A 13,693-nucleotide genomic window follows, 5' to 3' on the forward strand; every position below is an offset into this window, starting at 1 on the left:
GATCAAAATGAAAGTTGGTCACTCCTTGGACAGACCTCTTGTAGTGTATCGTTTTCAAATTTTCATCAAGAACACACAAGAAATCACTTCCATACTCATTGTTTTGAACTAGTTCACATTTTCAAATATTTCAACATTATTTTTTATCTTTTGGAATGTGGAGGATAGATCTCCTCCTGATTTCACTCCTCTTCAATGCTCAAACTAGGAAGTTAATTGTGCAGAGTGTGGAGTATGTGGAGGATAACATTCCTTCACATTACACCCCTCTACATTGCTCAAACTTTTTATTTCCATTTTGAAGGAAGTTCATTGTGTGGAGTGTGGAGGACCTCCATGCTCCGCACAATGAACTTCCCTCATAATGACAATGCAGATCTAGACAATAAGAGTTACATGTTATTTCCACTACTAAATAATGCCAAAGGCTTATGGAGAAAATTGGTTCCATACCTTTAATATATGCACAAATGCATTTTTTTAAAGAAGGAGCTCAACGAGACAAAGTAAAAGTTACCTAACAAATATGCAGCCGCACATTTTCTATGGGCCATAAAGCTATTTATGTAGGTGTCAAAAGATACAATATGATCAAATTGCTATTTGGTCATTTCTTGGATAAACCTCTTGTAGTGTGTTGGTTTCAATTTTTCTTCAATAACACACAAAAAAATCACTTTCACACTAATCGTTTTCAACCCTATAACATTTTCAACTTTTCAACTATATCAACGTTGTTCAAGCTCCACATTCTACACAATGAATTTCCTCCAAAATGGCAATATAGATGCGAAGAAAAAGAGTTACATGTTATTTCCACTACTATGTAACACCAAAGGCTTATGGAGAAAACTAGTTCCATACCTTTATATAAGCACAGATGCATTTGGTTAAAGAATTAGCTCAAAGAGACTAAGTAAAAGTTACATAACAAATATGCAGCTGCCCATTCGGTATGGGCCATAAAACTATTTATCTAGGTGTAAAAAAAGTACAATATGAACCAATTGCGAGTTGGTGGCTGCTTGGATATACCTCATTTAGTGTACCATTTTCAACTTTTCTTTAAGAGCACACAATAAATCACTTTCATATCATCATTTTCAACCACATCGCATTTTCAACTATATTAATATTGTTTCTGTTTTTTTCAAGGAATTTGTTTAGGATGAGAATGAGAAGAACCTACCTGTAAAGAATGGATTCCGGATTTGAGCTCTCTGTTATGGCATTCCATCATTTTTGCTTCTTTATCTCTACATGCTTTATCATATTTTTCCTTGGTTATCATTTTTGCAGTGAGAGGCAACAATGGCGGGCGCTCGTTCAATATCAAATCAGGGTGAGATGGATTCCTTACAAGTCCTGTGCCATCAGATTTTTCTGAAAGCTTCATTGCGGGTATGGTTTCAGGTTTCCCTGTTGAATTGGGGGTTTAAGCGCGCTTGAGCCAGAGGAGTTCTGGGATGGGTGACCTCCTGGGAAGTCCTGGTTACCGGGTGCAAGCCCCGGAAGTGATGATTGATGCTATGTGATTTATTTCACTAGTTTCAATCCCACTTCTTCACCCCTGTGAGCATCACCCGATGCAATGAGTGCTAAGTGAACTATTCAAAAATCATGAGAAATTAGTCAGTTACGACTACCTCTCATGGAAATGGTCATACATGAATGACTTACTTAACGCAGTTGAATCCCAAAATGATATCTAATAAAAGAATTGGGGGTTTGTTATATCGATTGGCTTCGTTGTTTCGCTCGAGCTATTAGCTTTGAAATAGAAGAAAACATCTCAAATGCTCTAATATTTAAACATTGCTCTAATAAAATACTGTCACATATTTTTCTAATACACGTAAGGGTGTGGGGGTCGAGATCCATTTAAAGCCATTTTGTTCACATTTCTCTCTGTAGTGCTCGAATTTCCATTTCAGAGGAAATTCATTCATTGTGATGAGTGCGAAGTACCTCCGCGTGTTGAACTTCGTCCGAAATGGCAATGTGGATGCATTGGATAGTAATGCGAAGGAGATATATCCACTGCATTCCACCCTTACCACGTGCATCTAATTGAAAAGGAAAACTTAGATGAATATTTTAAAGTACCCAAAAACTTGAAATGAAAGTTATTACGTGATTCTCAAACCGAGCCATGCCTTATAAACTTACATGAATATTTTAAACTACCCAAAAACTTGAAATGAAAGTTATTACATGATTCCAAGTGAACAAGATTGATGCAAGTTAACAAGATTGATGAACGGTCGATAAATTTTGCATTATGTACCATATTATTGGGTATTCATTCTCTTGGGGGAATATTTGAACACATGGGGCATTTTGGGGGAGATGATATTATTTCAAAATAGCAGAAATGATCAAGTTGCATGCCTTCTGCAATCCCCCACAAAATTGTCCATCAACCTTAACAACCTTCATGTACTAGAAAGAAAGGAAGACTAAGAGATAAATGAAATTGGTAAACTTTAAGAGTCGAGGCCTGAGGTTGCTCGCAACTGTGAATACATTCATTGAATTAACATAATCAATTACATCTTTATAAATATGCATAGGACTAGGATAGTTAGAACTAATTTCTAGAAATTAGGAATTAATTCGTAATTGAAGAAAACATGTACACAAAAATCTGTTTCTCCGTGATTTTCAAGTTCCCCCCTTAATGGAGAAAGGATTGATTTCCAAACCTAGCGCCTCTCTAAACGATTCAAATGTTTTGTGAAAATGTCAGCAACATTTTCACAAGTATTACAATATTCAATAAAAATTTCCTTAGACTATATCTTTTCTCTAATAAAATGAATTTGGGCATCAACATGCTTTGTCCTTGCATGAAAAATCAAATTATTTTCCAACTTGATTGAGCTCTGGTTTTCACACTTGATCACTATAGTATGCTTTTGTTCTTCTCCAACATCTTGAAGAACTCGCCTCAACCAAACAACTTCACAAGTTGTTGCGCAAAAAGCTTTATATTCTCTCTCTGTAGATGAAAAAGATATAGTTGGGTTATTCTTGCTGCTCCATGAAATAATCTTATATCCAACACTGAATGCATAACCTGCAGTAGATCTTCTATCATCCGGATTACTGGCCCAATCTAAATATAAGTAACCTATCCTCTTAACACCAAATGAATGGGTATATTTAAGACCAAAACCAATTGTACCTTTAAGATACCTGAGTACTTCTTTCGTTGCTATCCAATGGATTTTTAAAGGTCTGGTCATAAATTGACTCAGCACATTAACTGAATATGCAATATCAGGTCTAGTGGTAGTAAGATAATTCAGACTTCCAACTACATGTGTGTCAAATGTACCATCAACCTCTTTTGAACCATCATCAAGATGAAACTTCACATTCTATTGCATAGGAACAAAAGTATCTTTGCACTAATCCATATTAAACATTTTAAACACTTCTCTAGCAAATTTTCCCTATGAAACAAAAGCCTGACCAACATCTCGTCAAACTTCAAGGCCTAAACAGTAATGCAACTCACTGAGATCTTTCATCTCGAATACTTGTGACATCTGCATGTTAATTTCATTAATTAAATTCACTGAATTTCCTGTAATGATTAAGTCATCAACATATAAAGTAATCAGCACCACATACCCCTTTGCATCAAATTTGGTATACGAATTTGGATCACTTTGACTTCTCATAAAACCCTACTGGAAAAATAAAGAATCTATCTTTTGATACCATGACCTAGTTGCATGTTTCAGCCCATACAAAGCTTTCCTTAATCTACAAACTAAATGATCCTGCCCTTTTTTGACAAACCCTTCAAGTTGTATCAAATACACCTCCTTCTTTAAGTCAACATTAAAAAAAAAAGATTTTACATCTAGTTGGTGCAAATTCCAATGATACTTTGTAGCTAACGTAATTAACAAATTAATAGTGTTCAATTTAGATACAGGTTCAAGTGTTTCTTCATAATCAATACCCTCTTTCTAAGAGTACCCTTTTGCGACCAATCTAGCTTTATATTTATCTATACTTCCATCTTCTTTAAACTTGGGTTTGTATAGCCATTTTCATCCTATGGGCTCTTTTCCTTTAGGAATTTCAGTCAATTCCGAGGTTTTATTTTTAATTATAGATTCATATTCTTCATCCATAAATTTTCTCCACTCTTCATATTCAATAGCTTCATTAAAATGCATGGGTTCTATGACATTCAAATCATTGGTCATGAGAGCATAGTCCTTGTACCTTTCAGGTAGTCGAATCTGCCGAATAGATTTCCTGCGTGCTTCACTACTTTCACCTGTATTCTCTGAAAGTACTTCTCCATTTATGATTAGGATATGACTGGTGATGATGTCCACATCACTAGATTCCTCCCCAAGATTTTGTTTCTCACTGTCTTCTGCTTTTTATTTTGCTTTATTGTCATCAACTTCAGGAAGAATGTGTCATATTTCATAGTCGTTATCCTTATTGCCTTCATCTACCTGTTCATGGAAAATTACATCTCTACTTGTCAGTAGATGGATCAAACATTTTATATGCTTTAAATTCTAAACAGTATCCTACAAAAATACATTTGATACCTTTAGCATAAAGTTTCTTTCTGTTCTCCTTTGGAATATGTGCAAAGGCATTACACCCAAATATCCTCAAATGATCAATCGTTGGTTTAAAACCATACAGGGCTTCGAATGGAGCCTTGAAATCAAGATACCTCGTCGTACTTCTATTATTTCGATAAACAACAACACTAATGGCTTCTGCCCAAAAATTATTTGAGAGGTTCTTACCTTTGATCATACTCCATGTACACTCCACCAATGTCATGTTTTTCCTTTCTGCAACATCGTTCTACTTTGGACTGTACGATATTGTGAATTGTCGCACTAGTCCATGATCCTTTCAGTAATTGATGGAGTTCCCTAATATGTATTCTCCCCCTTGATTTGAGCAGAGAATCTTTATAAAATTCCCTGTATGCTTCTCTCCTTTTTTTTTAATTCTTTGAAGTACTAAAAAACATCACTCTTTTTCTTGAGGAAGTACACCTATGTGTACCTTATGCAATCATCAATAAACAACAGAAAATAACAGGCTCCTCCTAAATATCTAGTCTGCATTGGTCCACAAACATCATAATGCACAAGTTCTAATACATGTCTTATTCTCCTACCAGAATTAGAAGGGAATTCATCTTTGTGAATTTTACCTAACGCACCGCCTTCACAAGCAACATATTATTTTTAGCATAGGGAGACCTTCAACCATATTTTGTTTCTGCAGCAACAATAAATCATGATAATTGATGTGACCATACCTGTGATGCCAAAGAATTTCTATTGACATAGTTGTAGAAGTCACTGCATGATGACTTTTGCTGTTAACATCAAACTTGTACAAGCCTCCGACTCTGACTCTTGAAGCAACTGGTTTGCAGTGATCCAACTAATCTTTCACTATGCAATGTGCTTTAAAGAATTCAACCTTCAGGTTCTGATATGTAATTGTAGACATAGAGATCATTTTTTTCTTGATCCCAGGTACATACATAACATTATAGATGCATCTAATGCTACCATTTGGTAAAGTCATGGGTATATCTCCATATCCCATAGTCTTATATGCATGATCATCTCCAAGGTAGATGTTTACACCATTTCTAATTTCCTTGAAGTTTTTGTACGAGTCCTTATTGCATGTCATATGAATCGACACTTCAAAGTCCACAAACCATGTATTAGCATCATCCATTTCAGTAGACAACGCAACAATAGACACAAATAACTTGAGATTTTTGAGATCAAAATTCAGGGCTTCTCCTGCAAAATGTCCTGACTATCTTCTATGTTTATGTCCAGAAAGAAAAGAAGATAAAAATTGGCAAACTTCAGGATTGTAGACCCAGAAGCTTCTCACAGCTAAGAATACATTAGTTGAATTAACATAATTAATTAAATCTTTATAAATATGAATAAGACTAAGATAATTAGAACTAATTCACAGAAATAAAAAAAACTAATCTCTAATTACATCAAACATCTAAATAACAATCCGTTTCTCCCATTATTTAATCAAACATCTAAATAACAATCTGTTTCTCCATTATTTTTCATGTCACGTGACTTTAGTTTCCGTTTGTCCATTATTTTAAGTCATGTGACTTTAATCGTAAAAGGAAATTATGCTGCTTCTCTGCTGCTTCTATGCTGCCGCTGCTGGTCCACCCACTTGGTTTAACGTAAAATTAATCGTGGTTGCCCCAATATCCACCGAAGTCCTGCACAATTCAATATTCTTGCTTAATTAAAAAGGCCAATAACTACCCAAGGATAATGAATACGTGACCATCACAAAAAATAATAATCAAAGAGTAACAAATTCAAGGCTACCACAAACAAAAACCAATGCAAACTTTTTAATATGCCATAAAAATGTTTAGTACACAAGATCATAAAAGGGAGAAAATGTGAATTCCAATGTCTGTGAGAAGCACATGGTTGATCGTTTATTTGTGAAGTCAAAACACCGAACCGAATGATTCTCGAGACCTAAACCTTTAGGACTTGCGACGAGATGGCATACATGGGCTGGCTATGTCTTAGAATTAAGCAATATAGCATTTATGTGCATGAAGGCTCACTTATAAAAAAAAGCATTCCATCCTATTGATGAACTTGTGCACTTGTGCGTGAATGACCCACCAGGTTTCGGTAAGACACTTAATAATAATAACAAGGGGCAATAATAATTCTTTTCATTTCAAAAAGCGTTCGATTTGTGTAAAGTAGAGTGTGAGGTGTGGATACTACAACAAGGGGTTTTAAGACAATATTTGAGACAATTTTTTGGTAAATTGTTTTAACTTGAGACAAAAAGAAACTTGTATATTGTCTTAAATATTGCTTTTAAGCGAGTGTCTCAAATTAATGTCTTAAAAAATTGTTTTTAAAAAGACAATATATAGCACAAGTGTTATTGTCTCTTAGGAGACAATTTCATTTTTCTGTTTTCAGAGACAATAATTTGGATTAAAGACATATTGTCTTTATAGAGACAATATGTCGTTCGTCTTTTTAAAGACAATATAAAACAATGAATCCAGAAAAATATCTCACCATTGATATAAATCAATATAAAATGTTTTTAATTAAAAATAAACAACAATATCATTGATTAATTCATATTAGGGCACAATGGAATCAAACCACCAACCTCCTACATATAAATTAGGTGCTCTTCCATTGAGCTAGCACTCTTTAAAGAATTATGTGATCAGGTTGGGAAGTTAGAAGATGTGGCAGAGATACATGAGGTGATGATGGAGCTTCAAGAGGGTTTCCAAGATGAAATGGATAGGATGGCGGTGGTTGAAATTTCACATCAACTATATATTGAACATCTTAAATTCGGGAGAATTAGATAGGTATTGAGGTGTTTTTCCAGGAAAGTCATCTGCACAGTGTCCAAAAGAAGAGTTAATTGAAATATGAATTGTAGCAATATCTTAAATAGGAAAAAAATTAGCTATTCTATCATTATTGTTGAATTGGAAGAACGTGCAAGATTCAAAACAATTAACTTTCTTGGGAATAAGCATCATATCACTAAATATTTGATTTTTGAAATGTTAATTTTTTTTTCACAAAAAATTATAGGAACACATTTACAAGTCAATTGATATAGTAATAAAGGGCGGGAGTAAAGGAGGATTCCTGATACAAGAAGAAGAATAAATTGTTGCAAATGTAAAGGTCATATAGTTTTCTAGCAGCACCATAGATATATCTATGAAATGGAAATCACTAGACTTCATCACTCTCCAACAAAATATGACAATCTCTCACAGATTAAGCCTCAAATAGAGATTTTGCTTTCATTTTTTAAGTATTAGCCACAAAGATGAACAATATCGGCCACAACTTGAGCCCAAAATTTCAATTGTTCCTTCACTTGTTAGGGATCATCTCTTGTGATGGAGATTTTCCACTTGGCAATAGGAGATTATGAATATCCCTCATTGTTTGGATATTTCCTTTTATCAAGAGTAGACACAAGACAAAATTTCTGATGGTGGTCATCTTGAAACTGTTTGCCGATTGCATAACATAACTCCAAGGCTAGCAAGGTATTGAGAGCTCAGGCATTTCTTCATAATTGAAACTGAATCCCAGATAAAGATACCCATTCAAATCATCTAATTCAATGTTTGTAAGCATCTTAACTCTGGGAGTGCTAGAAGTATGTGTCAAAGTTAAATAAGGACAATCAACTTTGGCCTCTTTGTTGGTTAAGTCAGAAGTTGTCTTAGAGGATTGGAAATCACTGAAATAATTAGAATCGCAAGAAAATTCCTTTAATATAGCTTGATATCTTTTCATTTCCCATGCCTTGTCACTCCGGTATTCTATACTAGACCTATATAGGCTTCTTCTGCTTCTACTTTTCTCAAATTGACTGAAATCTCTACACTGATCTGCATCTCCATAAACTACGGTGATGGTGTTGTTGAGAGGATTACTTAAATCAGAGAGTGGGGACTTCTTGTCGTACCTTGAGATAATAGATGCCAAAATCCCTCATTATACAATCAATCTTTCTTTTTCCTTCACCCTATGAGACTGTTGCACAATATTGCAATCCAATCACCTCTGTACATATAGGCTTTCACACAATCAAGGTGGTTTCAACCACTCCCTAGATAGTAGGATCTGAGATCTAATATTAGAGTCTCAATCCTATCATCATCATAAAAGTAATCTAAGTTTAGCTTTCTCCATTCATTCGAACACTCCTGCTTAATGGAGAAAGGGTACTGAACAATAACATATGCCTGTTGGTCTAGTCTCACCTATGCTCACAATTAAAAAATGAAACAACTTGGTAATAAAGGTTTTCATTTTTGTCTTCTTGCAACAGAGCCCATACTTGTTCATCTCGAGTCGAGGCTTCATCTTTGCTTTCCTCGCCATGAGGTAGTGATATCTCTTCACCTCATTTCTTCCCCAGTGATGGAAAGCTTGAATTCTTATTCTCGCCCTTCACAAGATTGTGACAGGTTGGATAGGAGAATTTTCCCCCTCACTATTTCCGGTGTCAACCATCTGAAAGTCAGCTATGATGTCTTCATCATTCATTGATGTAACACCTGCACACACAGAAATATTAATGAGATCATCATAATCTAAATTCTCTCCAGCTTTGTCTTCTTCTGCCACGTCTTTGTAATCAGCTTCATGTGGCTCGTCCCATTGATCTTCAACACTTTGTTCCTCTTTACACCCTTCCTGAAGGTCAGCTCGTGTGTCTTCAAGCTTAGGATCTTGCACAACAGATTGTGCCTCTTGATTCTCGTGGTCATCAACAGAACCACATTGTTTTTCTAAAATTTCTTCTGACTCAAACATACTGCCCATGCTAATGCCTCCGAATGCCCACATGAAAAAATCATCATCATTAGAATCAAAAATATCTAAAAATATAGACATGTTGTTAAAGTCCATCTTATCTCGCTTCGAGATTATTTTTTCGGCTCCACACAGTCCTCTAATGAGCTCCAACAACCCGGTTACCATGTAGGGGGGAAAATTCTCCCTTTGGAAGCTCTTCAACTATAGAACCTTGTAGGCTGTGGCTTCTGTGCCACATAGGTTTTAGTGCCCTCAGCTCTGGCGACGAGCAACTAAACGACCTCTAACAAGCTTTCTCAATATCTAATTCTGATGCACATATTTCTAAAGATGGGTTCAAATCACCGAAAAAAAAAAAATTCATTTTCTGCGGTATATAATAACTTACAAGAAAATTTACTGAATTAGTTTTGGGATCTCCACAACTTGCAACTTAAGTTTCTCAAACACTTAAATTTTGAGGAAAAATTTTCTACGAGAGAAACATTGCCACATGGATGAGCAAGCTACCACTGAAACATAAACCAACGTTCTGCAATCGACCGCCCTCCTTCGATCCTGCAGTGATTTTCACTCTTTTACGCTACACCCAGAGGCAGATCTACCAATCCATGACACCATGAATCTACAATGATCGAAGGCACCATTAATTGAATCCATGCGGCACCACCAATCCATGATCAACGCAGTGCCGGTCTCAGACTGTTTGGCCTCAATCAAGACAAAACTTTCTTGGTAGACCGTAGCAACCTCAGCCTAGGGTGCAGATCAGAGGTTTCTCACTTTGACCACACCACAACTACCACACAATGATTTTGCCATTTCCTGTGCAAGGTCATGTTAACGCTCTCATGAAGTTGGCGCAGCTGCTGGCTATACGTGGATTTTTCATCACATTCTTTGTGGGTTCTCCACTCAGACATCAAGGATGGGAAGCCTACAGTTTTACTTGGTAGCTTTGAAGAACGAATCAAAGATCCGGGATTGCTTGTAAGTTGGGTGCCTCAGGTTAAAGTGCTTGCCCACACAGTCATGCACGCATGTCAAAGAAACATTGAACAGTTGTGAACTTCACCTGCTTCGAGATGAAAGATGAAGAGCAGCCACAGCACACACGGTGCAGTCCGGAGGGGATCCTGAGACAGGTTATGGAGGCTACCAGGAAAAACAGGTGTGGGCCTTGCTGGGGAGAATGCGTTGTAGAAGTTCGATGGAAGATGCAAATCTTCTTGAAAAAACTTATCACGCAGCTAAGAAATCGGGCTGCTACTTAATCCAAAACACTTCAGAAGTAAACAACGGATCAGAAGCTCCGTGCGGCTTTGTTTCTCCATGCACTCCCCACAGATTTGGTCTTCAATCATCGGCGATAGCACAGTCACCGCCTTCCTTGAACATGCAGCCTTGTTTTCTGTTTGCACAGTCGGCGCTCTTATACACCACGGTCTCGAGAAGATCTTCGCAACTGTACACTTCACATCTGCGACGACTGACAAAATAAAAAAGTGCATAGTTCCACAGTGGGATTGGCGCGTTTAGCCCTCCAATCCAAGCGATGATTTTGCCTCAGTCACGCTCTCCACTCGGCTTACAAGATTGACAACCCTGAAGCTCTGATACCATGATAAAAATTGAATATTCTATTAATTAAATGGCTCTTTAGGTGAGATACATGGAGAGTGCCCAAGCACTATACACAATACACAATCTATCTTCAACATCCTAGTACATATAGGCTTTCACACAATCAGGGTGGTTTCAACCACTCCCTAGATAGTAGGATCTAAGATCTAAGATTAGAGTCTCAATCCTATCATCATCATAATAGTAATCTAAATTTAGCTTTCTCCATTAATTCCAACACCACCTTCCATTTAATGGGCCTTGTTTTTTACCAATTCTAACACATTTCTTTTTTATAACTTTTGTTTGTATCATCGTAGAAAGAGTAATAGCTATTTTAAAATTTTGGTTCACATTGAATGTGCACTTAGGTTTCTTGACAAATAGGGTAAAGGTGAAGGTTTTAAGTGTAGAATGTAATGATCTTAAGCGTATACAATCAATATTTATGAATTTTACATAAATGATACAATTGACAACGAGATATGAGAGTTTGCGGTGTGTAAATCTAAACACGTAAGGTTTGACATATTTCACATTTTAGATCGAATTATGAGAGTTATTATGGTTGGGACAGGTTATTGAGAAAAACTTATGTTCGAGGTAATTCTTAAAGGGAAAAATTATATTTGAAAGATCATATTTAAAATATGTAACAAATATCTCATTGAAGGGACATCTGCTCTCTTAGCATTCAATATTCGAGACATCTACTTACTTGGCATTCAATGTTAGGGATTGTTGAGCACAACAATGCCAATTTCAACATAAAATTTGCATAATCCTAATTACATGAAGAACGGAGTTTAGGAAAGGCATGATAAGTAACTAACAAAATACATCTTTGAAGGAATGCCAATTTCCATATAAAAACTAGCACAAACGGTTAGGAAAATCACGATAACTAATTTGAGGTGATGTTAATTTGAATATAAAAATTAAATGGCCAGTAAATTAGGATTTATAATAAGAATTAGGTGATGTTAATTTGAATATAAAAATTAAATGGCCAGTAAATTAGGATTTATAATAAGAATTATAAAATTTACTATATGAATAAAAAGAATTAATATAAGTTAAATATATATATTTTTAAAAATATGGAAAAAAAAATTAATCATAAAAATTTATTAGCATTTTATTTTTTATATAAATTTTTAATTTATAAATAGGTTTTGTTATAATATTATAGGTTAATATTATAGTATATCGATGTAAAAATCTATAATTCATTTCATGACGTGTTCATATGACATTTTTTAATTAATTAATTTAATTAAAAGGGTGAAAAGAGTAAAACTAATTTAAATATAAATCTCAACTTTTGATTGTGTATATTACTACGAATATTCTAGAATATTATGTGGAGATTAAATCTTTATTATCCATTTAAGTATAGGGGTTTTCGAGTGCATTATATTAGATATCATTTTTTTGTGATTCACCCTTGAGCATCACCTGATGCAATGAGTGTTGAGTGAACTATTCAAAAAATCATGAGAAATTAGTCAGTTACGACTACCTCTTATGGAAATGGTCATAGATGAATGACTTACTTAATGCAGCTGAATCCCAAAAAAATGATATCTAATATAATGCACTACGAAAACCCCTATACTTAAATTCAAAAAGAGTGAACGGAACTCTACTTGAATGGTTCATGAGGCACAATACTTGCTAAGGTTTTGCAAATGGGGTAACAAGCTAAGTGGGCTTGATTATGTGGAAAACTCCACAGTTAAGCGCACGCTTGAGCCAGAGGCGATCTGAGATGGTTGACCTCCCGGGAAGTCCTGGTTACTGGGTGCAAGCCCCGAAAGTGATGATTGACGCTATGTGATTCATTTCACTAGTTTCAATCCCACTTCTTCACCCCTGTGAGCATCACCCGATGCAATGAGCGCTGAGTCAACTATTCAAAAAATCATGAGAAATTAGTCAGTTACAACTACCTCTCATGGAAATGGTCATAGATGACCTGATGCAATGAGTGTTGAGTGAATTATTCAAAAAATCATGAGAAATTAGTCAGTTACGACTACCTCTCATGGAAATGGCCATAGATAAATGACTTACTTAATGTAGTCAAATCCCAAAAAAATAATATCTTTATTATCTATTTAATAATTATTGATAATTAAACTAAAATTATGAAAATCTCCAAAATAATCACATCTATCAATAATTAAAATTATAAAAATCTCCAAATAATCATATCTATCAATATAATTACATAATCATAATTGAGCTAAATAAAATTTAAGAGATATCATAATAACGAAATTCGGTAAGAAAATGATCTCATGTTAAAAACTATGAAGCACAAAAAGGTTATTTTTTTAAACTTCTATGGGGATAAATTTTAATTAAAACAAATCTCTATCTCACAATATATATATATATATATATATATATATATATATATATATATATATATATATTATATATAATAAAATAAAAAATATCAAATCTCAACTCTTAATTATCAATATATCGTAGGGAGGTTAATTATATCAAACTTGTAAAAACATTAGTCCAAAACGTACCTCTCAACTTCTGTCCTGACTTCTACATGCTGCGCACAATGCAATGACTTTAGCCACCACTACGACCAACAAAGCTAGATAGCCCACGAAATCATTATCTTGGTGAGTCCACGA

At 35.0% G+C, this 13,693-nt stretch overlaps 1 long non-coding RNA gene and 1 pseudogene across 1 annotated transcript in view; one reads left to right on the forward strand and one right to left on the reverse strand.

Annotated features, from left to right (window-relative positions):
* LOC149164536 (uncharacterized) overlaps positions 1–1,405 on the forward strand; it is a 52,423-nt gene extending 51,018 nt beyond the window's left edge. The window contains exon 3 of the long non-coding RNA XR_016260265.1: positions 1,300–1,405. This is a non-coding gene — a long non-coding RNA (uncharacterized LOC149164536). The remainder of the gene's footprint in view (positions 1–1,299) is intronic.
* A 6,485-nt stretch (positions 1,406–7,890) lies between these two features.
* On the reverse strand, positions 7,891–9,416 carry LOC149164538 (uncharacterized; annotated as a pseudogene).
* Between the last annotated feature and the right edge of the window lie 4,277 nt (positions 9,417–13,693).

This window comes from Pinus tabuliformis, chromosome 5_1 (genome assembly GCF_031772625.1).
Source record: "Pinus tabuliformis cultivar Carrire ecotype Pingquan chromosome 5_1, CPIR1, whole genome shotgun sequence".
Taxonomy (NCBI): Eukaryota; Viridiplantae; Streptophyta; class Pinopsida; order Pinales; family Pinaceae; genus Pinus; species Pinus tabuliformis.